Here is a 25,553-nt window from a genome sequence, read left to right on the forward strand (position 1 = left end):
AATTGCAGCACTACTTAAAAGAGCCATGACGTGGAAGCAATCTAAATGTCCATCAACAGCAGAATGGTTAAAGTAGATGTGGTAGGTTTATACACACAATGGAATATTACTCAGCCATAAAAAATGATAATGCCATTTGCAGCATCATGGATGGAGCTAGAGATTGTCATGCCAAGTGAAGGAAGTCAGAGGAAGATCATATAATATCACTTATTTGTGGAATCTAAAAAAAAAAATAAAACACAAACTTACATAGAAAACAGAAATAGACCCACAGACATAGAAAACAAACTTATGGTTACCAAACGGGAAAGTAGGGGGAGGGATCAGTTAGAAGTTTGAGATTAACATTTACACACTTCTGTATACAAAATAGATAATGAACCATTACCTACTATCTTTAGCACAGGGAACCATACTCAATATTTTGTAATAACCCATAGGGGAAAAAAATATGAAAAAATAGAAGAATGCATATGTATAACTGAATCACCAGAAACTAATGCAATATTGCAAGTCAACTATTCTTCAATTTAAAAAGATATTATAGTAATTCATAATTTGCTGAATGAATATACAAGTTAATTGATTGTACCCTTTTGAATCCATGTGTTTAGTTATTCCCCACCACTGCTCTCATTTTCGTTATCATCATCACTGTGAAAAGAAAATTAGGTGGAAAACTGCTTTCTTCACCTAATCTTCTCCTTTAGCCATCCTGTGATGTTTCATTTTTCCCCAAGACCTATGGAACTTTTATTCTCAAGAAACTTAGGGGGCAAAGAGCAGAACTAACCATCCTCATGGTCTAGATGAAGGAATGAGGTTTAGAGAAGCATTCTTTAAAAGTGCCACTAAACTAATAAAAAGTGACATGGGACTGAAGCCAGACTTTGCGGTCCCAGGGTGAGTGTGGACTTTCCTGAATGGGGCCTTCACTCTTGTTGCCAAGACAAACAAAGGGTTACACGCCAGGAGCAGCTGTCTGCTTGACACTGACCTGGGCGGTAATGAGAGGGAATCAGCTGTTGGGGCTGTGTGATCTCCGTCAGCCCTGCAATCAAGAACGTGGGACACCTGTGGAGCCCGCTTCACCCGGGGGCCTGCACACCTGTCAGCCTCTGTCTGTCCACACGCAGACCCAGGCAGCAAACCAGAGCATCTCAGGTAGAGCCCCTCCTCAGAAAACGTGATTGAGAAGCCCTTGTTTCCCCTGTCCTTGTCCTCTCACCACTTTTCTTGCCTCAGCTCAGTTCAGTTCCGTTCAGTCGCTCAGTCATGTCCGACTCTTTGCGACCCTATGAACCGCAGCATGCCAGGCCTCCCTGTCTGTCACCAACTTCTGATATTTACTCAAACTCATGTCCATCAAGTCGGTGATGCCATCCAGCCATCTCATCCTCTGTCATCCCCTTCTCCTCCTGCTCCCAATGCCTCCCAGCATCAGGGTCTTTTCCAGTGAGTCAACTCTTCGCATGAGGTGGCCAAAGTATTGAAGTTTCAGCTTCAGCATCAGTCCTTCCAGTGAACACCCAGGACTGATCTCCTTTAGGATGGACTGGTTGGATCTCCTTGAAGTCCAAGGGACTCTCAAGAATCTTCTCCAACACCACAGTTCAAAAGCATCAATTTTTGGCACTCAGCTTTCCTCACAGTCCGATTCTCACACCCACACATGACCACTGAAAAAACCATAGCCTTGACCAGATGGAACTTTGTTGGCAAAGAAATGTGTCTGCTTTTTAATATGCTGTCTAGGTTGGTCATAACTTTCCTTCCAAGGAGTAAGCGTCTTTTAATTTCATGGCTGCAGCCACCATCTGCAGTGATTTTGGAGCCCAGAAAAATAAAGTCTTCCACTGTTTCCACTGTCTCCCCATCTATTTCCCATGAGGTGATGGGACCAGATGTCATGATGGGACCAGATGTCATGATCTTAGTTTTCTGAATGTTAAGCTTTAAGCCAACTTTTTCACTCTCCTCTTTCACTTTCCTCAAGAGGCTTTTTAGTTCCTCTTCACTTTCTGCCATAAGGGTGGTGTCATCTGCATATCTGAGGTTATTGATATTTCTCCCGGCAATCTTGATTCCAGCCTGTGCTTCTTCCAGCCCAGTGTTTCTCATGATGTACTCTGCATACAAGTTAAATAAGCAGGGTGACAATATAAAGCCTTGACATAATCCTTTTCTTATTGGGAACCAGTCTGTTGTCCCATGTCCAGTTCTAACTGTTGCTTCCTGACCTGCATACAGGTTTCTCAAGAGGCAGGTCAGGTGGTCTGTTATTCCCATCTCTTTCAGAATTTTCTTGCCTAGGATCTAATTATTCTTTCCTCTGCCTCTCTGCATCTTAGAATGGAGTTTGCTAACTTAAAGCCTGGACCATTTGCTCTGTGATGAGAGTTTGAAAAGAGTTTGGCCTGTTTGATTAGCATTCATGGGTCATTTAAACTCATCCCACCGATGCTGGGACTTCATATGTACTCGCAGAATGAATGAATGTTATCCAGAAGAGAGAACCAGATCACTGGTTGACATTTGATGTGCAGCAATGATTTTGTGTGCCTACCCTCTGGTGGTACCTTGTTTCTCAAACTATTTGCTGAACCCAGGGTAGACAAGGCACAAGTGGGGAAGGTTGAAGAAAATGTGAGGAGCTATAGGAGCTGCAGACGTATTTATCCTCTCTGGGCAATAGCACAAGGGGTTTTCTCAGGTGGGGCTTATATACTTGTACAGAGCAAAAGAGAATCATGGCTCAGCGGGTACAATGTGACGCGCGTTCCTAGCGCTGCAAGTGATCTCAGCTGTTACACAACCATGCAGAATCATTGTTTAGAGAACTCGGGGTGAGAGGGCGTGAGGGAGTGGCAAGAGAACCTCACTGGTGCCATCTTGTTAATTTCCCCACAGGTGGGTACCTTACTATGTACTGCGGGTGTGTTGATGTAGGGAACTCATACAGTCTCTGCCTTTCAAAGATTTTAGTAGGGAAGACAGACTAGTAAGCAAGTGGTCACCATGTGTCCAATGGTATGAGATCCAATAGGAAAAGCTCTTATGACCTCTTGACTGTCTTACACAGAATCACAGGACATTCCAGAAGGCTAAGTTCTAGCTGATACTGCAATCTGAATTTTTGTCTCCGAGGCCCAGTTTTAGTTAAGAATTCACTGCCTTTCCCTGTTTCTTGCTCTACCTAGCACTGCCCCGGGCCTTATTTGGCCTTGGGTGTGAGCCTTACTTGCCTCCAGGCATAATTTCAGTCCTATATAGTGACACCAGCATCAGTGGGTAACTATAGCAGCTGTCTAGACCTGTCTGTCTTGGAGAAGGAAATGGCAACCCACTTCATTATTCTTGTCTGGAGAATTCCATGGACAGAGGAGACTAGGGGCTATAGTCCATGAGGTCACAAAAGAGTTGGATATGACTGAACACGCATGAGCAAACAGACCTGTCTGTAAGTTAAAGCTGTAACTCTAAACTTGAAAAGCCAAGGACACAGCAGCAAACCTTCCCTTTCAGAAGCCACCAGTCATCCTGCTGAAGGAACCTGGATGGATTTGAATTTTCTGGAACAGAAGGTGTGAGAGAGATCTAGGGTCTAATTAAAACTGTCCCTAAATGGGGGCCAGAATTTCATAGGTCAATAAAAGTTGACCCAGAAATATTGCATCATTGTTCTTTTTTCTCAACTTTGGAAGAAAACCTGTCAGTCTAAAAACAACAGTATAGCAGAAGATATTAATAATCTAGGTGTGTTTAGCAAACATCATAGAGCATTTTTTCCCTAAATAAAATGTCACTCTTTAGAAATAGCTGAATTCTAGAAGCATCTGATGGTGCTTTTTGGCATTAATAAGAAGTTTGGCCCTTAAGGAAATGTTAATTTACTTGAGATGAAACCATAGCTATTCAACTTCCTATCACTCTCTCCAGAAAACCCTGCAGTCTGGGATCCTCCGGGCAGGTGTCATTTACATTTTTTATCTCCCTATCATCAATTCTGAGATTCCAGTGGTCATGTTCAGACATAACTTACCAGAAGAGTTATTTCATTCAGAAACATCTTAATTTTCAATGACACGTTGAATCTCCAAATCTGCGCCAAGGAGAATTCTCTATTTTGACATGTTCATTCTGGTTGAGTAAATTTAATGTTTAAGAAATCAATTCAAAAGTTAAAAATGATGTGTTCTTTTCATTGGATTTTTTCTGTCTGAGCCAGGAAGACTCTTTCTTTCATTACCCTTTCTGGCATATACAGACTTTTAATTTCTATTTTCAGTGTTAGTAAACTATAATGGAAAAAATGTGTCTTCTGTGGAATCTGAGTTGGGAATGAAATTTCTGAGAACTTTGGGGACATTGGTAGGGATCTTCCCAAGAGGCAGAGCAGAGGGGTCTGAGAGAATTGCAAATACTTTTCTGAGGGGTGAGTTGCATGGTGGGACGAATTCCGCTTGGGGAGCAGATGAATCTGTGTTTAGAGCCTAATTCAGCTACTTACTGGAGAAGGAAATGGCAACCCGCTCCAGTATTCTTGCCTGGAGAACCCCACAGACAGATGATCCTGGTGGGCTACAGTCCAGGGGGGTTGCAAAGAGTTGGACACGACTGAGTGACTGAACAGGAGCTACTTCCTTCTTACCTGATTAACCTCTCCACTGAAAAGGGGGAGTTATATGGCCTTCCTTGTGTAAAGATTAGTATCTGTGAAGGGTCTAGCACAGTGCCTGGCTCATCACAGATGGAGGGGATTATTATTACTGTTTTCTATTGACCAAATTCACCTGGGGCTATTCTAATTTCTATGTGGGGAATTGAAGTACCCATACAGATCCATCATTTAAGTAAGTGCTTACACAATGCAGCCTGGTTCATAGTCCTGGGTCACTGTATGAAATGTACTTTCCACTTGTAAAATCAACTGCTATGTAGAATTCTAAATGGTGGAGAGGAAAACAAAACCTACTTAGGAGGTAAAGTCTCACAGGTAACAAAAACTTCTTCAGAGAAGTTTTTTTACCACTAGCCTCACCTCTATAATTGAACTCATTTTAGAAGTCCTCATTCCCTCTCAGTAGCTAGAAGGTAGTATAATGGTTAAATTTTAGAACCAGCTCAATGGCCTAAAGCTAACTGAGTCACTCCTGCCCTGTTCAGTCACTTCTAATCCACTTGGTCTGTGTAGAGGAGCCCGGGGGGCCATTTATCTACATTCCTGGGCAAGAGCTCATTCTCAGAGATACCGCTGAAATACTGCTCCATGTCATCTCTGAGTGAAGACCTCTGCCCTTATCCCACATGCGGTAGAACTGTCTCTGGTTGGGGCCAAGAAGACTTTTCCAACATGGCTAATGCATATTCAGACTCTATTCTTGCTGGCCCCAGGGTTAGGTGTGAGGCTATTCAATCTGCAGTTTGGAAGGTCCACACACCATTTTGAGTCTGGTATATAAGAGATATTTGACGCCATTAATAAAGGTGAAGAGAGACATTAATGGATTTGAGATGTCCATCAGGTATTCAGGTAAAAATGCCTGCTAGCCTAGGTCTGGAACTCCAGAGAAAAGCTAAAAGTGAGGGATGAACATTTGAAAAGACTCTGTTCAGTGGTGGCACTTGAAGCCAGGGACCAGGAAAGATCATCAGTGAAGTGTCAGAGGGTAGAGGGTTGTGGGGGATGGTCTTCCAGACTCCACGTTAGAGGAACTTGTCTCCTGCCTGTGGGTTCACCACACCCCAGGTCTAGCATGCCATCCTTATCAAGAGGACTGGGTATGATGTCCTATGCTAGGACTTTCTGCATTGTCTTGTTCTTGATGAAATGGTATCCTGGAGTTCTGGTAAGTTATTTTCCATTCTGGCCTACTTCTGTGTGACGTTCTTCTCCACAGGAAGCAGAAGGTGGCTGGAGAAGGGTTTTGCAGTGACTTGGGAACCTGAGTTTGCATGGTGACTGGGCAGTATTGTGTCAGTGGGGCCTGGAAGCAAATATAAGTCTTGTATTTCATGAGGCTTCTGGGTCAGTCATTGATGAGCCAGTTCAAGCTCAACATCCGAGTCTGTACAAGACAAGATGGTAGAAGAAGAGCAAATGGTAAGTCCAAGAGGGCTGTTAACTGTGGAAACTGATAAGTATTTGAGAGGTGAATGTTGGGGAGGAGGGTTATAATGTGAGCTCTGTGAGGTGGTCCTTTCTCTGGCTGATTGCCTGGACTCATTTTACTTATATAAGTCCTGGTCTAACTCTTAATCCAATCCCCTAATTCCTTGATGCCTCCAAATCTAGGTTTCTTACAGGGAGAAAGATCATGAAACTCTGGTCATTGGGTGACTTTTTGACCCTTAATTTTCCAGTTGTCCTGTCATTTACTACCTGCCAGTTTAGGCTTTGACCTTGGTCTGTTCTACCTCTCCCCTGACCCCCTTTGATGCCTGCTTGGTTTCATTTGCTGGATTCCCATTTTCAAATGCCTTGCCTAGGTCTAATTTCTGTTTCTGGGACTTTCTTTGGGATGACTTTCCTAGCACTGTGGGTACATCTTGTCTTCTGGTGTTTGTTGAGTGAATTTAGACTCAATCTTCTGCTTGATATTTGGAGGTCCTGTTAGTTCAGCACACCAACCTTTTCAGGAAACTACTGTCTGTTGTGATTATCTCTGAAACAGTTTTCAATGTAGGCTTCTAATTCTTATTTTGCAGGCCACAAAAATAGGCTCAGAGGGATTCAGACATTTGCTGAAGGTCACACAACTAGCAAGTGCATAGTCAGGCACTACGGTTAACGGTCAGATTAGCTTGATTTCAAAGTTCAATCTCTTTCCGAAACTACAGATGACTTCCAATGAGGAAGTGAAAGAGGTGACTAAGACTGTGTTCAGGAAGAGTAGGCTAGTAGTTTCAGATCTTTCCGGTGGTACAGTGCGTGAGTGATTAACCTCAAGATGGGTAGACTTGCTCATGAATGTGGCAGAGAGACAGGTCGTAAGTGTGAAGGACATTGAGGGATTTTTCATTCAAAGTTTCAGAGGAGTTGTCAGCATGAAACTCATCATAAGGGACTAATTCCATTCTTCTAGATTTAAAACAAAGACAAAATGACATGCTTCCTTTAGAAATGGGTGCTATGAAAGAATCTGTACTGGAACGGTGATTGACGAATTCACCTGGCCTCTAGAAAGGATCATGTTATTTCCAGGATGTTAAGACACATATGCTATGTATCTTTGTGGCAAATTTGCCCACCCAATTGTGCCAGTCATCTTGACCACAGCTTCCAGGAAGTATGAACTGAACATTTGTGAGAAAAGCACAAATGTCGCCTCTCTGGTTAGCTATGAATAGATGTGGCTCCACTTTGCTAGTTGTTCCTGATGTAAAGCATCTTTATCCAAACTATAGCTTTCCCTCCCGCCCCAAGTATATGCAGAATAGCTAACATTCTTCCTTTTCCTTTTAGAAGGCGGATTAGTACCACCTGTCTCAGCTAACATTCATGGGATTCAGCAGGAAAAACAGTATTAGGAGAGGAAAGCTCCTTTGAATGCAGTATTTTAGGATTATTTCTTTGGTTGCTAAACTGCTACCTTTGTATTCAAAGGTGATGAGACATTTTCTGGCTGAGAGACAGGCATCTCAGAAAGGTGTCAAGTTAAAAGAGGGCTGATGAAAAGATCGGAGCCAAAGCCTTTGCAGGAGGGTGAGCGATTGATTGCAGGCGTTGCTTACATTTTCTTCTCACTGTTACAGTTGAGGGAAGGATTGTGGTCATCACCTTGCTGCCCCATCCCACCCCTTCTTCTATGGAAGGTATTAACTTGAGCTCTCATTCCAACTGGATCTTTGCCATGGAGGCTGCTCAGTGGCTTTCTCTGTATAGGCAAGTGGAGGATGCCTGGAGGTTCAAAGGTCTGTCTCTTAGCAAGGAGTCCTGAAGTTTGGCATTCCACAGGATGGCATTATGGGCCAGGCATTTAACCTTTCACTGTCTGCTTTCCCTCTTTTCTAACATGGAGATAATGGAAATCTCTTGCAGGAGCATTGGGAAGATTAATGAGTTAATGTTTTCTGAAGTGCTTTGAGATTCTCAGATGAAAGGTGCTACATAATAATTATAATAACACTTTGTTCCAACATAGTGCCTTTCTTCCAGGGAGCTCAAACTGCTTTACAAAAATTATTTCATTAATCCTCACAGCATCCCTCTATGGCAGGTAGCAATTATCTTCCCCCTTTTTCATATCAGGAACCTGGGGCACAGAGAAATAAATGGATCTGGCCAAGGTCACACAGCAGGTTATTGGTAGACTCGTCAGCAGAGTTCAGGTCTGATTCATTCATTCATTCACTCATTTGTTCATTTGTTAGATATTTACCCACAATTGTATGCCAAATACTTGAGCTGTTTGATAGAGGGTGGCATGATGCAAAATGAAATAAAAGTTTATTCTTTGCACTTGAAAAGATTGGGTTAGTCCACTTGGACAAGCAGCTAAATAATTGCAATAAAATATAGGAAGTATATCATATGATGCAGTAATATAAACAAGCGTACATCCAGAGTAAGCACCACAAAAGAAACAAGTGACTTTGGCTTTATCAAAGAGATGCTATATGAGTGAGTTTTGAGTGATGAGTTTATCAGTAGAGAAAATGAAGTTGAGGAAACATATCTTAGATAAGAGAATGAAAGAGCGTGATAAAACTGGGGAGGGAGACCCACTTGGTATGATGGGAGCAAAGGGTATTTTGGACAGAGGAGTAGTCTAAGAAGTATGAACTTTGTGCATGAGGCAGTTAAGAAGCTTCGGAGGTTGTTCAAGTAGAAGAAACGAAGTCAGCTTTATATTTAGAAGGTAGCTCTGATGACTGACTATAAGATGGTTTGGATGCAAAATAGATCTGAGTCCAGAGACCAGGAACACAGGTCTCTGACTCAAAGTCCAGATCAATTACTAGGTCATTCTCAATGATTTTATAAACTAGAGCTCCAGTGTTCTTTTGAAATTCTGTACGTGGTAATTCAAGAAAAGAGCTATACCAATGCTCTTACAAGGCTAGGATGTTTTCTTATTTCAAGAAGCAGACAAATGTCTTAAAAAAAAATCATCTAGAATGTAGCTTTTCAATGATGGTACAGTGAGCAACTGTCATTCTTCGGCTCTGAAATCCATCAGGTAAAATGGGTAAGTCTACATCAATTACTTATTATAATAGAAAGAAAGCCTTTTTTATACTATTTGTTAAGTATCTCTCCAAATTAGATACAAGAGAATGATCTTCAATGCAGAAGAGTGTTCATTTTTGTTTCACATGATAAATTATTCTTTGGTTAGACACATTTATTTTTAATTTTTACCCATCATTATAAATATAATTTTAAGAACAATTTCCTGATCACTTGTATTTTTTTTTTTTTTTTTTTGGTCAAAATCTCTTTCAGTGTCTAATGAAAATATTAAAACCACTTTGCCTTTTTTAGAAGATTGCAAATGTTTTTCAGGTATGTATAGATGTAGACCCACAGGCCACCTGTAAGATGGAAGAGGAAGGTCCACTTGATAACAAAGCTACCCTCCACCACTACTCATGGATAGTAGTGAGCTGGGAAAAATCAAAACTCAAATTATTCTACAAAATTAAAATCCTGACATGTTGTTGGTTAAACTATTCTGTGCCAATAAATTCTTCTTGAATAGCTTGCAATTAGCTCATTTAGAATTAATACATATTTTTGAGCGACACTTGTTTCATAGTGAAGACATCATATTTGTCCTTAAGTTTAGAATAGGCAAAGTTACGCTGCAATCACAAACATTCCTAAGTATCAGTGACCTTTACACAAAGGTTTAATTTTGCCTCATGCAAAGTTCTTTGCAGTTCTAAATGACTCTCCAGATGTTATCTTCCAAGTGATAGCTCTGAATTCTACCTTCCCATCAATATATCCTTCAATATTGCCAGAGAAAAGCAGGAGAGAATTCCAGGGCTGACAATTAAACACTTCCACTGAGAAGTTACACTCTTCACCCCCCACCTTACACGTCATTGGCCAAAGCAAGTCACATTGTCATGCCTGATTTCAAGAGGACAGGGAATTATCATCCTTCCATGTTCCCCAAAGAGGGGAATGAAATATCAGGGAATAATACAACATTTGCCTCAGGCTTTTCTGATGACCTTTGAAAGTTAATATTTTGTTCTTTGAAAAAAAATTGCACACTTCCGTTTAATGATCTTATATCTTGATACTTGAAAATCAAGTAGCTTATTATTTGTGTTATTGCTGGAACCCTTCTGATACTATTAATTTCATAGCTTAAATATAGTCTATGATAGACAACTGTTTGTTGGTTAATACCTCTCACCTGATGGTAAAATGTTTCAGGGTAGGGACTGGGTCTGCATTCCTAGTTTCTCGGCATTTCTACACTTTAGAATAGCTTCCCTGGTGGCTCAGTGGTAAAGGATCGGCCTGCCAGCTCAGGAGACCCAGGTTCGATCCCTGGTTGGGGAGTATTCTCTGGAGAATGAAATAGCAGCCCACTCCTGTATTCTTGCCTGCGAAATCCCACGAACAGAGGAGCCTGGTGGGCTACAGTCCATAAGGTTGCAAAGAATCGGGCACAACTTAGAGACTAAAAACAATAATCTAGAAGACTGACTGGCACAGGCCAGGCACTAAACACCTTCTGACATACTGTGACATGAGCAATTTGTATTTCATATACTCCTGGAAGAAGACAGAGATGGGTAAGTTGAGTTTATTTTTCTTGAAGGAGAAAAAAAATTTCTATTTTATCATAGTAGGAAGCATTAAACAAATTTCTATAGTTGAACTTCTGGTGTGTTTTTCTAATTAAACATTAAAAAAGCTGAAATATCCAAGACAATGAAATGACTTTCTGAAAACACTTTTCACTTCTGTTAAAGTGGAGTGGAGTTCATTAGTGCTTGATAGAGTGAGGAAGTTTCATGGAGAGTCTACTTGGTAAGTGATCTTGGATAGTAAGCTAAAGGAAACCTTACACTTCTTGTAGAGAAACTCATTCTAATTCATTGTAATTTAGGAACCATTAATGAAACTTTTTTTCAGTATGTGTTTTCTGTGTTTTAATTTACCTTTGTGTGTCTTAAGCCCACAAAAAAGCTTATGGTATAATAAAATTCTTAAGGTGTAATAAAAAGGCTTAACATACTTGTTTTCTCCTTGAATTTTATTCACATAATTGTAATAATTCCTTCTAGTATATTTAAAAGAATCCCTCTTCCTCACTGGCAAGCACATCCATGAAGGTTTTCAGTGCACCCACCCACATTAGCTGCAGCTTGTAGTTGGGTTTATAGTCTTCCCTCACATGCCACTTACCCCTCCCCACGAATTTGGTCGAGCCCCGATGTCTCTGAGAGACTTTGACACAGAGGTGTTAAACCCCACGTCTATGTGATACTGGTTAGGTTCTTTACAGCACAAATAAAATAATTTGTTTCCACTACGTTAGTACCTACACCAGAACCCCAACATCTTCAGTTCTTTGAATCTACCTTATATTTCAGTATCTCTGGGGTACCAAGGAATTTTCCTCTTTTAGTTTTCCTCCTGGAACCTGAAGAGAGGTAAGGGATCATGGTAGGATTTGGAAAACAAGTAGAAGCCACCTTTTATTGAGTCAGCACCAAAGGTAGAGTGATGAAACCTAATATTCCAGGATGGGTTAGGTAAGGTCCCCTTTCCAGCTCCACGCTGTGTGCATTCCATTGTGTGGAGTTCAGCTCAGAACCATCTCTGAGGAATTCTAAGGGATGGAGGGAAAGGACAGTGACCCTAAAATGCAAACCATTGTTTCAGGGTGTAGGCTTATTTAAAATTTCTTGTCAAAATAACTAGATAACTAAGAGTGACCAAAGTCTTTGGCATGGAAGAACAAGTCAAAGTGGAGAAGGGAGAGAGAGTGATTTCAAGAAGTTATAGGCAGTCAAGAGAGGCTACCTGAAGATTGACAGGTTATCAGATGCTGCCCCAAGGGCATCCTATTTTAGTAACAGCTTTGGCCATGTCTCAACCCTTTGGATGGAAATGGGAAAGCAAGGAGTCATAGGGTAAAAGGTCAGGGCTTTCAAATTGTTTCATTATTTTTTAAAAAAGACACATTTGTCTGTTTTTTCAAATTACTATCTATTGGAAACACGGTTTCTGAGTGAAGAACTTCTAGAGTTTGTTTAATAAGCAGGCTTGTATTTTATGATGCGTGATATTTTATCATCATGCTCATATTTTATGTTTTGGCATTTTTCCTCTCTGTACTATTTCATATGTTCTGATTGTTGATATTGTTCAGGTATACTAGTCATTTTTAACAGCCATCTATAATATGTTGTATTTAGTTAAGTTACAACATTTGAGTTGGCTTGTATGTAAATTTTAGAGTTGGTGATATTTCTGATTTAAGACTGTATAAATTTACATAATGTAAGATGTTTACGTTGGTGTCTTAATTAGATACTGGCTAAAGGTTGCCCTCTTTTTCTTCCTTTTAATTCCCAAACTTTGAGATTTCTGACTCCCAGTGCTCATCTCCAAAACTATCAATCCCAAGAAGGTGATTTTCATGTAATAATTTTCTGCTCATACTTTTAACCTCTTTTGGTGCGTTTCTATTATTTCTTTGTCCTTACTGATGGTTACACAAGCTCCCAGTTTAATATCATTTGCACATTTCATTAATATGTGGCTTACTCCCTCTTCGAGATCCTTAATAAAGATGTTAAATTAGATTGTATCTGACATTGACCCCTGGGGCACCGAAATGCTTTAACGATATCCCGTTTTCCTGTCTGCAGTTTATAGAGTTCTTGCGGAATGCACGAGGCACAGCTTCAACCTGGGATAAATCTTCAATTTTAATTCTAAAGCAGAAGTCAAGTCATGTGGTTTGGGATAACTTGACATTGCCAGAACATACTTGTAGTTGCTAGGAAGTCATATTTTAGCAATTAAGTACAGGTTTGCCAGAATTATATGTCAGATTGCCAATCTGCTGACAATTACAAGAGATAGTCGCTCTATCCTGTTTAATGCTTTTCAGTCAAACTGCGAAAGGTCTTGCTTTTCAAAATGAGACTCGGCTTTTTTATTTCAAAGCTAGCAATCACCTTTCACCAGCTTTTAAACAGCATGCCTCTTCTGTGTTTCAAAGCAGATTTATGAAAGAAATGGTCATACCAATATACCAACATAGATGGGCTTCAGGGAAACGTTATCAGGTGCCCCACTGAGAAAGTGAAATCAACTTTCAATTTCAAGAATTTAAAAAGAGTTCTTTTTCTAAATTGGAAACATTTATTTTTTAATGTAGAAGGTATAATACCATATGATGTTCTTGGCACAACATTTAACTCTCTCATCCCATTTGGTTTAATCAAAGAAATCTATGTATTTGTATCAGATGCAAAATTTCTTCAAGTATGTTGTGGAATAGTATTTGTGAAGAAGTGGGTTGCATTACCAAGTAACCCAAAATTCCTACAAAATGAAATTGACTATGTTAAATGGAATACATTCTTTCATTGCATCACTGTACTTCCCTCTGTGCTGCGCTTAGTCACTCAGTCACACTGTAACCCACCAGGCTCCTCTGTCCATGGGGATTCTCCAGGCAAGAATACTAGAGTAGGTTGCCATGCCCTCCTCCAGGGGATCTTCCCAACCCAGGGACCGAACCCATGTCTCCTGCATTGTAGGCAGATTCTTTACCTTCTGACATACCAGGGAAGCCCAAGAATACTGGAGTGGGTAGCCTTTCCCTTCTCCAGGGGGTCTTCCCTACCCAGGAATCCAACCAGGGTTGGATTGCAGGCAGATTCTTTACCAGCTGAGCTACCAGGGAAGCCTGTAAAGCCCTCTAAATCCTTCCAAATGATCAAATATTTTAAAAGTTCCATGTTAGTTCAATCTCAAGGACTTCTCTCACTTTACCTTAAAGTAGCTTCCATAGTTTTGCAAAGGTTTTTTGTGTCCCCTTGGGGGACACTTTGTATTAGCCTGCTTGAGCTGCCATAACAAAATACCATAGACTGGGGGGTTTGAACAACAGAACTTCATTTGTCACAGTTCTGGAGGCTGGAAATTCTAAAAGTCTGAGGTGTCTGACAATTTGGTTCCTCAGTAAGGATTCACCTGATTTGCACACAGTTGCCTTCTCATTGTGTTCTCACATGGAGAAGAGAAAAGGCAAGTTCTCTGGACTCTCTTATAAGGGTATTTATCTCATCAGGGGGTCTTATCCTCATGACTTCGTCTAAACCAATTACTTCTCAAATGTTCCATTTTCCAAAGCCATACATGTGGGTTTAGGACTTCAACAGATGCATTTTTTGCATGTGGAGACACTGTCTATAGTACAAATTAAGATGACTGTTTAGATTCAAACAAAGACAATGATGACAAGAACAAATATAACCAGAACTTGAAACTGGCCTTGTAAATACAGTCTTTTTACATCTGTAAGCCCAACTGAAGGTTGGTTTTAGCATCAGTCAATAGAAGGCTGCTTTGTTCAATGAGGTAGTGGCAAGAAGATGCACTAGTCTTTTGGGGATGCAGACTTCTTTCGGATGTGTGATGAGTCACCTTGTCTCAGAAAACACAATTTTCACTCAACTAGCTCCTTGCATCTGGGAATCTGAATTTCAGAACATCCGAGAGAAGTTCTCTTGTCACCTGCTTATTCTTTGCCCCACCCTAGCCCATGAAGAATCACTCTTCTCACCTTCTTTAAGAAATGGACTATGATTCAAGCAGTTTAGCCAACAAAACAGAACAAAACAGAATAATTGATTTTTTGTGATGGAATATTCAGGTCATCGCTGCTTTGTTGCTTGGGTTTTGGTGGTAGAATTTAGACGGTTCTCTCAATTCCTAGCTTCTATTTTGGGTGAATGATTGGATATAAGAGCATTAAATTACCCTTTCCTGAGTTGTCTATAAGAGGAATTAGAAACATGAGGTGATCTGTAGTTTGATGCTAAATTATGCAAAGCAGAGGGGCTCAATCAATGTAACTGGAGTTAATGTTCCCCAGGATCTTTCCTTTGGCTCTTGGATCTGCCCTCTTAGCGCAGTAGGCAGTGCGTCAGTCTCATAATCCTTTGGCTCTTGGTTCCTCTTCTATACTCTTTGCTGGCTTCCAAATCCCTTGACCTCTATATTTTTTTTATACAGCTTCCTCCTAAACAATCCCACCTGAAGACCCAAAATGACAAGAGTACTCAGAGCTGATGGTAGGTTTTTCTCTTTCACTCCGTGCTGTGAGGTGTATCTTACTATAATTTCTGGGGGTAATTCAGTCTTGGTTCCCAGGTGGTGCTAGTGGTAAAGAACCTGCCCACCAATGCAGGAGATGGTTCATTCCCAGGGTCAGGAAGGTCCCTGGAGAAGGAAATGTCAACCCACTCCAGTATTCTCGCCTGGAAAATCCCACGGACAGAGGAGCCTAGAGAGCTATGATCCATAGGATTGCAAATGTGGGACTTGACTGAAGTGACCTAATATTCATTCATAGCATAAGCAAATCAAGTCTATCATGGACTGAGTGTGTTCCCCTCAAATTCATATGTTGAAACTGTAATCTTAGTGATATTTGGAGGTAAGGCATTTAGGAGATAATCAGAATTAGATTAGGTCATGAAGGTGGGGCCTTCATGATGAGATTAATGCCTTTCTAAAAACAGATCTCTCTCTCTCTGCCATTTGAGAAAACTACATGAAGGGAGCCTTCTGCAAGCCAGCAGAAAATTCCTCAACAGATCCTGACCATGCTGGATCCTTGATCTTGGATTCCCAAGCATCTAAAATTGTGAGAAATAAGCGTTGCTTGTTTAAGCCTCTCAGTCTACTGTTGTTGTGGTTGTTGTTTAGTCTCTAGGTTGTGCCTAACTCTTTGCAACCCATGTTTGCATCGAACGTGCATCTTCTACATTGCGGACAGATTCTTTACCACTGAGCCCCCACGGAAGTCCCCATTCAGACTATCGTGTCTTGTAACAGCTCAAACTGACTAAGACACCATGAGTCTGTAGGTGTGACTGTAAGTTCCAACTTCTGCCTACATCAGAATCATTAGACAATTAATTTGCAAGCACTTTCGATCAAGTTTATAACACAAAACGGAAGTTACTAGTTGTTCAGTGGTAAAGAATCTACCTACCAAGTAGGAGACGTGGTTCGATCCCTGTGGGTTGACAAGATGACCTGGAGAGGGAAATGGCAACCCACCGAGTATTCTTGCCTGGGAAATCCCATGGACAGAGGAGCTGGGGGGCTGCTCTCCATGAGGTCACAAGAGTTGAACATGAATAAGTGGTCAAACAACAACAACCGCAACGATTGCAGAGGTTGTGCTACTTGGCTGCTCTTTGCAATAATTCAACCTTGAAAAAATGAGATGGCGCTCTTGTGACATCTCCACTCTTCCTTCCTTGGAAGGAGAAGTGCTAGATCCAAATATTTCCTTCTGATTCCTTGAAGTGAATAGACTCTATGTATCAGGTCCTGGGGAAAGATCACCCAGAGCTAGACTCTTCTCTAGCATGTGGCCTGAGGACAGAAAGAGCTAATAAAAGAAGCAGCAGGGAGAAACATTCTACTTTACTATAAGCCACAACGGGCTTTCTACCTTCAAGTGGTGTTTGCCCACTTGTCAGAACTAAGTAGAATATAATACACCATATTTTGCTCAGATCTGATGTTTATACTCCTTTAATGTTGGAAAACCTACTTATAATTATTATGTAATATGTGATAAAGGAATTATTCCATGATATGCTTATTCTATTTAATCTGCTTTTTTGAATGAATAGTGTTGCTACTACTCAAATGTCACTCTAGTCTTTCAGCCAAACTGCTTCTAAAATTGTGTAAAAAATAATGTATCCAGTAAATTCCTTAGTTAACCAATAGGCACACATTAAAGAAAAATTCATAATTAAAGATAACTTTTCTCTTAGACTTTTATGGTTGGCAAACTACCTCATTTATATCTTCCCACTTGACATTAAAATTAAATACCACCAAAAAATAATGAGAAGCATAGCCTTGATTTTGAATGTGTGCAGTAGTGGATGAACTCTCTGATGGAAATAAGAACAGATATATAGACACACAAGTACACACTGCATGTGCAGGCGAGTGCACACACCAACCACTCACTGAACTTCCCTCCTTTAAGAAGAAACTCCGTATTAAGGTCATCTCTACATTTGTTCAGTGGGGTCTGTCACACCTCGTCTACCTTGTAGGATATCTATGTCAATCATCTATAAAAAATACAAGCCAAGTTGTGTCATTCTCCTTGCACTGAAGCTTCCTCTGTTTCTTTATGGCTTTCCACTGGTTTTAGAGCAAAAATCATATCCTTGTGATGACCTCAAGGCTTTGCATGATCTGGCCTTGTTACCCTTGTCAGCCTTATCCCTTCTTCTTTTCAGCCCCACTGGCTTTCTTTTAGAATCTTGAATTCACTTTAACATTCCTTTCTAAGGAAAGAAGCTTTAAATCCCATGCTAGATCCATGTTATCTCCAGGCTAGGTCCAGGCCCCCTGACATCCTGCTCTAGGTGTGGGACTCCCTAACCTTGCATTAGGCTGGGGACCCCTGACATTCCATACTAGAGCAGGGACCCCTGACATGTGCTTGAAGAACCTCATGAATCCTCCTTCTCAGGCCTCCTCAGTTGTAAGTATCTTAATCCTTTATCTAATTGGATGATGATAGATTAAGACTGATCTTTCCACCAGACTGTCATCTCCATCATTGCAGGGGTATAGTACTCCAGAACTCAGAAAAGCACCTGACACAGAGCATTTCCAAGAGGAATGAAGGAAGAAAATGAAATGATGTTGGTGAGAGCCAGCTTGAAACTGTGAAGCAACTATTACACATAAAACAATAACTTTCTGTGTGTGAGCTGGTTAACTACAGACGTAAAAGTATAGATATTCATTTTGAAAATATGCTTGCAAGTAGAGATTGACCCCTGGACCACCTAGAAGAGTCTCCCAGGAAACATGTTAAACAATAACAGAGCATTTCTCCAAGATTTTGGAATTTGGTTATCACGGTTAATATAAGTGCCTCACTGTTCATCCTATTACCAAGGAAACTCATCAACACAAGTGCCAGAAATAAAAGACATATTAATGAAAATGAAATTCAGATAATGTTTATTTGCTATAAAATAAGCCACCTTTCTTCTTTTTAAGCCTAAGTGCTTTTACCAACTCTGTATGTAACATTTAAAAATAATATTCATTTGCATTTTACATCTCAATAGCAGTTAACATCTGAAGGATTAGAGAGAAATTGTTCTAGCTGATAAGTACTGAATTAAACTTGGAGAAACATTATTTTTATCTGATGACCTTCATCATGGTGAGTCTGTCTGGGTTTTAGTACAAATCAAATTTTCAAATGCAGTAGAGAGAAATAAGAAGATATGACATTTTATCTCTGTAATAATTTTGGGATTTTCAAGACTTATTTAAAACTTATTTGGCATCAATCATTTTAAAACTTAGTCTTAAATTTTTCTTTAAAAGTGAATTTTTAGCATGCCATATAATTCTAAGTGAGAAGAAGATTTGTTTGAATTTATGGATGAAAGTTGATTTCATTAAGCCGAAGCTTTCTCATTGAAGGTTTTTATTATAAGTGTATCACACTGGGAAATTGGATTAAGGAAATAACCTTTACCATCAAATCTATACACATATATGAAGTTGTTTGTCAGCATAGCATGACAATGGAAAAATAAAATGAAGCATTCTGAGCTAGAAATTTAGAGATCTCACTCTTTGAGAATGAACACCTCAAGTTTATGGTGTTGTAAAGGAAAGTCATGAGTTTTACAGGCAAGACTATTTTTTCCTAATAGGCAGTTAGTCGGTGCAACAAGTAGAACAGCATGATTTCAGAGGTAAACAGAGAAGATAAAAAAGAAAGTGTCCATGTATTTTTTTCCTCTGTAAAGTTCAGATCATGCATCATTTCTAATGAGCTTGATAAAGCATAGCAAGGCAAATGTGCTGAAATTCATCATGTTTCCTGCTTCAAAAGTGACAGGCAACCTAAGGGGAAGAAGTCTTTATTTTGTAACGATAAAAAAAGGAGGTGAGATAACCACATTTAAAACAATATCTAATCACATTTAAAATCGTCTTGTTATATTGGGAATTTGCTTAATGCTGTACCAAAACTTACTATTAGAACCTGTAAGCAAGTGATTTGGTTTTTATATTAATCCATATGTTGAAGAAAAAATTTCTATAGAAACCTCTTCAAATTTTGAAGAGTGCTATGCTTACAATGTGAGAAAGCGGAGCCGTGTTTGCAGTTGTTGGAAAGGTAACATGAACTTTCATACTACCCTGTTAAATGGTATGACATAAAATATCTGAGTCTAAACGAAATCCATTCTGTAGAGAACCAATATTACTTAGATTAATTTTCTGAGACTGTTTGCTTATTTCTAGAAACAGTTCAACAAAACACCATTTCCAAATAGGTGTCGCTTGGCTTCCACCATTCCCTTTGGAAATCAATCATGTTTTCTTGCGATATGGACCTGTGCATCTTAGACCTCACACAGAGAGAAGAAGAGTTAGGAGCTAACTGACTATATGGGACATAATCACATCTTTCATGCCTCAAGTCATTCTATCTTATCTGCCAGTAGGCCAGGGAGGATGGAACATGGTTTGATCATCGTAAGAAAAGCAAAGCTACTGTCGAAAAGAAATGCTAATTTGCACAGTCTCAAAACTCTGAACGCACATCTGATTACAAAATCTGCCATTTTTTATAATGGCTAAAGAAGGCAATTTGTCTTTATTAAGAAGTTTAAAGATCATGTTTATTTAAAGTTGTTATCTTCACAGTAATGAACAAATCACAGGAATGTTATTCAAGGGAAGTAGCTCTTTTTGCTTGGAATATAAGAAGTATCTTTACACAAAATTTAAAATATAGAGGCACATTTCATTCTAATTAATTGCAAATAATGAAGACACTAAATTTTCACACTGAGGTGCTGAGGTTCAAGAGCTTCAGGGTTAAGATGGTGACTGTTCTCTCTAGCTTTCTTTGCATGTTAGAACACATTGTATTTGGTAGATTTAGGGGGGAGAAAGTCCTGTGGGAATTATAGTAATTGATTTTATATGGTATGAATAGATGCCTACTTGCAGAGCAAATTCTGTCATTATGTCCTTATCATTGGCCTTTTGTTTAGTGGCATTCTGCCCAATCTACTTGCCATTGAATAATTAATATGCCAAGGCATCTTTCAGGCAAACTTTGTTTCTTTCCATATTCAAGAAGAGCTTCCCTTCTCTCTGTCTTTGAGTTTTTTAACAAGAGAGAAAATGATAAATACAACTATTAAAATATATCTGGTCAACTCAAACTTATTCTATATGATGAAATAAGTTTATCCATCTCACAAGTTTATCCTTCTTTCAGATAGAAGAAATTGAAATTCCTTAACTAGTTCTCTTTCCTGCTCCTCCTATTGCTCTAGAATCAGTGCAGAGGATGAAGATGGCAATGCTTCTCTAAAGAATGGACTCATGGTCAAGAATGACAGGTATTCCCCAAGGAAAATGATCAGTAGCATGCCATGCTTCTATCATGATCTGGGGACATTTTCCATTTTTGAAAATCTCCTGTCTGATCCCTAAGTTTTTTTTTTTAAAACATCTGATTCAAAGGAAGACGTTTGGGGGACTATAGTACATACACTTAAATGAGCTCTAGTTTTTGACATCTCTTTTTTTTCTTTTGATCCCATTTTCTCCCTAGAGACCATTATGTTCTTTATTTTAGGACAGGACACTTTTACATTTCAACCCGTGGTTCCCACTTAGATTATTAAATCTTTCTTCTAATGGTCTAAATAATTACTTCTATTTATTGATATAAGTGCTCATCGTGTTATCCCTTCATCCCTTCCTATTTATTCTTCAGTCAATAAAGTCTGATAGTTTTATCTTTCACATTCTTAAAGAATCAGTGATTACAACCATTACTTTTGTTAACTTTACATTTCTTTTCAAAGGCTTCTCAGTTACACAGAACTACAAAAACCCAGAGGTTTTTGCTATGAACTTTTAGGTCCTCGCAGAAATTGAACTACAATGTACAGTTTAGAGTTTCAAAAAGAAGGGGGTAAAACAGTCTCTTTTCACTCTATTAGATAATACTGAGATTAGAATTAATTTTAACACACATGGCAAAGTTTAACATTCAATGACAGAAGAAAATCCACGGGGGTACACCGTGAAAGCTCTCCTGGAGTCAGTAGGCTGAAGGAGTTAGTACTTTACACACATCTTTGTTGATGGGGCTGGGTTGACATGACTCACAGGTTCTCTACAATTTTGATGAAGACAGATCGGTACTTTGGCGGGGGCTGTGGGAGGGTTGGGGAGGTGTACTTGACAACGATGCAATCGCTAAAGATGTTATTATCTGATCTTTCCCTATTTAATCATGGGCACTAGGCCTTCCTTCAGTGTTTCTTCTGTCTTTTGTTTTTGGTTAATGCTCTCCCTGCCAGATCTGCCACAGGGTTATTGTCAGCCAGCCAAAGAAAGCTTGTGTTCCAGTAAGACTGTCACTGGTGGGGGCTTGCCCATGGCTCCTCAGCTGCCCTGTTAACTTCATCACTCTCTAGGTGTGGTGTGTGTGGGGAACATATGGACCAGCAGTGTCCAGAGGGCATGTTTCTTGAACTGCAAGTCTGAGGCCTTTGGGCTGAGACTGGCAGGCTTTGGAACATCAGTTGGGACTTAGCTGGAAAGAAGCCTACACTGTCTGTGTGGCTTCTGTTCTCTAATCTCTGAACTGTTCTTGAGTGGCATGTCAAGTGGCACCTTTTTCTGCTTCCGTTCCTGCAGCAAAAATTCAAAAGCAAATCATCCTGAGTTTGGTCGGTCAAGTCACATGCAAGAGGAAAAGGATACCTATGTTCAAGCTCTAGTTCTGGCTTGAGGATCTGGGGAACGGCCAAGTATTTGAGCTTCTACTAATTCTGCTAATGAAACTGATAATCTAGCAAAGTATCTCTGTTGTTTGTAAAGGTAAAATATATAGCTGTGATGCCCTGTTAAGAATGTGTCATTTCCAAGGCTAGACATTACACATCTTTCAAATGATCTTGAGAAGGCATGGGGACCACTCAAGGTGCTATAAAATAAAAAGTAAGTAAATATATTTCCTTTTGTATTAAAAGTGATGTTAAGTGAAAGTCGCTCAGTCGTGTCTGACTCTCTGTGACCCCATGGACTGTACAGTTCATGCAGTTCTCCAGGCCAGAATACTGGATTGGGTAGCCGTTCCCTTCTCTAGGGGATCTTCCCAACCCACGTATACGAACCCAGGTCTCCTGCATTGCAGGCAGATTCTTTACCAGTCGAGCCACCAGAGAAATCCAAGAATACTGGAGTGGGTGGCCTATCTCTTCTCCAGGGGATCTTCCCAACCCAGGAATCGAACCAGGGTCTCCTGCATTTCAGGCAGATTCTTTGCCAGCTGAGCTATCACGGAAGCCCTATGATGTTAAAGTTATCGAAAACTTTAACATCAAAAAAATGATGTTAAAGCTGAATTTATTTAGTGTTCCTTGATGAAGCATTGGAAAACCAAATGTCTTGGCTTTCCTGGATAGAACTATGGGAGTGACAGTCAAGCAACTTTGCTTAGAGATGCTTAGGAGAGGGATTTATTTCAACCAGGGCATAAAATTCTGTGAAAGCCTTTTTCTTCCTTGCTTCCGCTGCTGCCTCTTCTTCTACCCAGATGGGTATCAGAAAGTGGGATTCAGGTTTGGGCCTGCTGAATGAGAGGAATACTTGGTCTAACTATTTAAAACTGGATTTTTGCTATTTGAATGTAGGAAACCTAATTACACCCTGGTAAATTCTCTTCAGTCTACCAAACACAGAAAAAAACAGTGACAGAATCTGAAAGGCCAGAAAAGAGAAAAGAGTTCCTAAGACCTAATGAATCCAAACTAAACACCTCTCCACAGAAATGTCAAACATTTCTCTTAGCACAAAACAAGGCTTAAAGAATTCCCTGCTTTTGTCTCTGGCCTAATTCCTTAAGCAGAGAGGGGGATTTTCCTCTGGGAGTGTTATTTCACAAAGAACGAAACAGCAAATAAACAAAAGACTCTCAAAGAGAGAGAGAGTATAAATAAAATTCATGACTCTTTAAAGAGTTTACACTGAAAGAATGTGGAGGATTATTTACAATTAAAGCATAGCCTCTAGAATACAGTTATTATATATCTAAAACAAAGAATAAGAGTTCATTTCATTGGGTTCACAAGAAAATGCACCTGGTGTTAGAACGAATTATGAAACTTCATTTTCTCAAGATCTTTTTATGGTCGTTCTGGTGATATTTATGTTTAAAACTTTTTTACACAATCGATAAAGCATTTTCTAATTCATTGATACCTTATTTTGTTTTAAGCTGCAGGTGATGTGAATTGCTATTTGATTAAAAAAGTAAATCAGCCTGAAAGACGAAGTTCCAAGAAAAAAGTTTTATTGCGGATGTGTCTAAAAGCAAATTTCTACGTCTAACAAACACCTTTAATATATGTGTTCAGTGTTAAAAAATATTCTTTGGGTTGAACAAAAGAAAAGTTTTTTTTTTTTTTAAGCTATTACAGAAAAAAAAAGTTTGAAGTAACAGAAAGTAGGAGAAAGAACAAGTTTAGAGCTATCTAGCAAATCCTGTGATAATACAATAGGATAGTTAATAACAGAAATGAGGTTAGATAAGGGGTAAGATGAATATGAAACAAATGCAAGATTTCAGTATTAATGTAATAGGCAGATAGAAATAAGTGGTTATTAAGATAAAGAAGCAAAGGCTAAAGAAACCACTTGATTATAAATTATAGAGCAATTAGCCCTCTTTTCAAGTGTGTGTATGTGTGTTTACTAGGCATTTGAATTCTACTTTGAGAATGACTTCAAAAAAAAATGTGGATGATAAAGTTAAAAGCTATGGTACGAGGGCCACATAGACAATGGAGGTTAAAGGTAGGGTCCTAGGAAAAGTAGGATCTTCTGGAAGGCTTAAGGCATGGGTCTGGGAGATGGGGTGAGGATTTAGGCACTTGCAGACTTTATGGCAAAGTTTAGATTGAGTCTTATCCTGACGTGCCTGTCTCAGTGAAATATCTGAAGCATTTGGCCCCACGAGATTAAAAGAACAGTGCTTATATTTAGCATCTGCTGCCCCTAACTCCAACTTTGCTACTAATAAAATTCAGCTCTATGGAAAAGAATTTGAATTCCAGCTGGGCGGTTTTCAAAATAAGATGAAAAGTTAAGCAGGCAATTGGTGTGTATTTAGGGCTCAAAACACCTTGCCCCCTAGAAGACTTGAAGGAGTTAATCCCTTCTCAAGATAATCCACTAAAGAGCATCCTTCATTATGATGTTAAAAGCAGGGATCAGTGCCGGGGAATCTAACAATAGGACAGGGGGCTTTTCAGGCCCGACCACATTCTTCCCAGGTTAGAAACAGAAACTGCTGTGATTCCAGCTGAAAAATAGAGCAGGACTTTTATGTTAAATATTCAGATGGAAAGAAGGGGGAAAAAAATCTACCCCATTAACACAATTCCTCATTGGATAGATTTTTGGAGAGAGTAGTTCTTCTTCTGTTGTTTTTTTTTTTTTTTTTAATGAATGTGCTGTCAGAGAGGACTAACTACAACTCAACAGTTACACAGTTTGGAAGAACTTTTGATTTCATGCAAAAGTGAATTTTTGATTAAATTGTATGAAATTATCCCTCTCCTCCACTTATAGCCCCACCCCTCCATAATACATTCAATGAACACGAAACTCATTATCAACTTTTATTAAAAGCTATATGCTAAAGCTGTTACTTGGTCAAAATTTGATCCTATGCTTTAAATTTATAGTCATATTTGATTTCTCAAAAATTCCTAATTATTTTACATAAGAAGACAAAATATTTAGTGTTTATAAGCAAGTGAATCTAAAATCCTGATTTAAAATCTTGTTTCTACTACATTTTATAGTATTGGTAATTGCAATTTACTGTTTGCTATTATTTTCAAAATATTGTATAAGAAGATAGTTTCAAAAGTTAAAAAAAATCCTATAAATTATTTAATACAAACACATATCTGAGGTAAATAAGAATAACTTGGCCATTCCAACCTATAGGAAATATTTTATTCTCTTTTCCTTCTTGTTAAAACCGTAAGTATTTTTGGCGAAAGCCCTATTTCTTTTTAAGGAACGTCATCCTTACCAAAATTGAAATAAGACAGGGGAAAATATTTTTTAAAGTATGTTTCAGGTGGAATCAGCAGCACCCATGGACGTGTGTTTGTATGTTTCGCCTCACACGATCGCTTTCTGTGCCTGTATTGTCCCAGGCATCTGGGCTCTGAAGGTCCTGAACTGTGGTTACAATCCTCAGGAGCTGAAGATG

The sequence above is a fragment of the Odocoileus virginianus genome, chromosome 16 (assembly GCF_023699985.2).
Source record: "Odocoileus virginianus isolate 20LAN1187 ecotype Illinois chromosome 16, Ovbor_1.2, whole genome shotgun sequence".
In the NCBI taxonomy this organism is placed as follows: Eukaryota; Metazoa; Chordata; class Mammalia; order Artiodactyla; family Cervidae; genus Odocoileus; species Odocoileus virginianus.